The following is a 2606-nucleotide window of genomic DNA, read 5'->3' as shown; positions in this document are numbered from 1 at the left end:
TGCTACAGAAAGAATCCAATTTTTTGGTGCATTTTAAACAGTTTCCAGAATGTCCTTTTCCATAAGAAGTATACAATTTGAAAGCATACTGTACTGCCAAGAAAGTATTAAATACAGGTGGTCCACAACTTAGGAACAGGTTGTATTTCAGAAGTTTGGTTTTGAGGCAGTTCTGTGGGAAGTTGGAATGTGCATTTCCCACTGAAACTGTAACATATGACAGTCAGTTTCCCAAGTCAACTTAACTCATGATGCACGTAGAGTATGGTCTGACTAGTCACCAGGAACCAACATGGTGCAAACACTGCCACTATGGGAAAGTGTGTGTGGACAGGATGCTCACATTCTTTCCTGCTGAAGACTAGTGGGAGTTTCCAGAAAATTCCCCTTACTGTTGCCTGGAGTCTGCCTACTTGGTCCAGGGGGGCATCTCAGGCTTCAGATTATGGTAGCAGTTTCCGGGTGCAGGTGCCTTGTGTGGTCAATTTAGAGCTGACAGAGGCACTTCTTCCTCAGCAGATTCATTTCCTGTGTTCTTCTAGAACTATAATATGCATGTAATGACTTTCAGTGACTGACCAATCATCAGTTTACTAGGTGCACATAAAAGATGCACAAGAAACACTTTATTAAAGTTTCTAAAAATCTGGTCTCAGCATAATGGTGAGAGGTACTCGACTTCTTCCTTTTCCATTTCCTCCGTGATTTTGCTCAGTCTGCGATAATGGAGAAGACTCATTCTGAGACCAACACTGGGGTCAGGTGAGAAGTGAGAGCTTGGGTCTCCAATAAAAGTAAACTTCTAAGCTCTTTCAACCAAAAAGACAAGAGAATTATGGAAACAATTTGTACAATTTGTGTGTAAGTTACCAGCAATTAATTTTCTAAAACCTGATAACAACAACAGTTAGAGATACCGGTAGTGTGGGAAATGAGAAACTGGAATTGGAAGTATTTTAAGTGTGCCTCTAGTTAACGGGAAGTCTAGGCAAATGATCTTAAATGCATATCACAGACCCATACAAAAATATGCAAACTAGGCAGAACTCTGGCCAATTTAATCTCCATGGTGCTTTCCAGCTATTATTTTTCCTACTGCAAATTCATTCCACATCCAGATCTTTAGACATTGTTGGAAGAGGTTGTGAATCACTCAGTTCTTTGGGAGTTTGCAGGTACCTCGCGCCCTAGTGTACCTGAAGGCAGACAGTTTATCTGGAAATGTCTGTGATGTACAAGCGGATCAGCTGTTCCAGGAGGCCAGCCCTGGTGCAGAGAGCACAGTGTTGTTGGTAACTATCAGCTGCAAGTTACTGCTTTTCTAGAGTAAGAGCCACTCCTAAAACAGCTGAGAGATCCTCAGAGAGGAAGAGCTAGAAACATTCCTGCCTTGGGTATCACTCTCTGGTCAGAACCTCCTTTCACTCTTCTCCAGAGTTCCCTTCTCTTTTTAAGGTTGTGAGCAGCTGACTATGAAATATAAATCTGATCAACTGCAAACACAGGTACCGAGTTTAATGTGCATCAGGAAAACCCAGAAAGTTGGGCTGTTCCATACTTAATAATAGACATAATTATTCACGTTGGGAAAGGTTGTGAGCTGAAAGACAACTATCCCTTATTTGGTTTCTCATCTAGTCATCAAAGTTACTCTGATTTAATTCTCCTAAGATTGACAACTTTTGGAGACTATTGAGCAGTTCTCCTCTGCCCACATGGAGTCAGTCACTAGGAGTCAAAATCAACTTGGTTCCAACTAAGTAGATCAGATCAGATGAGGCACTCCCCTTGGAAGAATAAGGGAGTTGTTCATTTTGGATCAGAGGCTCAGTGTAGAAACTCACTAATTAAGAGAACAAAGGAAGAGGATGGAAGTTGAGGAATTGAAACCAGAACATTTCTGAAAGGTGCTTGGAGAAAGAAGTATTACAATAAAAACAGGAAGCAATTCAAGGGGCTCTGCTGATCCTTCAACACACAGAATCTTCTGTGTCCAACTTTCTGTTTGCTGAACATTAGAGGTGGCCAGATCTGGTCCAAGGACATTCAATGGTCAGGGTGATTGTAAGACAAGACTACACATCCTTCTTTGCTGGGAAATGTGATGTGATTATAAGGAGAATTAAGGAGTCCTGGTGATGCAGTGGATTAAGTGCTCATTTGCTAACATAAAGGTCAGCAGTTTGAACCTACCAGCTGCTCTGTCGGACAAAGATACAGCTGTCCCCATAAAGATTACAGACTTGGAAACCCTCTAAGGGCAGTTCTGTTCTGTGCTATAGCTTCATTCTGAATCAAAATCCACTCAACAGCAAGCAACAACAATACAGAGAGAATGGGATATGCAGTTTGAGAAATCCTGTTTAATGTAGCTACTGTTTTCATAACACAAATAAAACAGACTACAGAAAATACAGCTCAAAAATATTTTGCACCTGGAACAGCTAGAGGTACAGAAGATAATTCTTGAAAGAAAGACCAGCAGGAAAAATCCAAAACAAAAATGGCATTATGATTGGCTACTACAAGGAGCTCTGGTAGCGTAGTGGTTACAAATCGGGCTGCGAACCTTAAGGTCAGCGGTTCGAAACTACCAGCCGCTCCGC

Source organism: Chrysochloris asiatica, unplaced genomic scaffold, assembly GCF_000296735.1.
Source record: "Chrysochloris asiatica unplaced genomic scaffold, ChrAsi1.0 scaffold00011, whole genome shotgun sequence".
Taxonomy (NCBI): domain Eukaryota; kingdom Metazoa; phylum Chordata; class Mammalia; order Afrosoricida; family Chrysochloridae; genus Chrysochloris; species Chrysochloris asiatica.
This window is presented reverse-complemented; position numbering follows the sequence as displayed.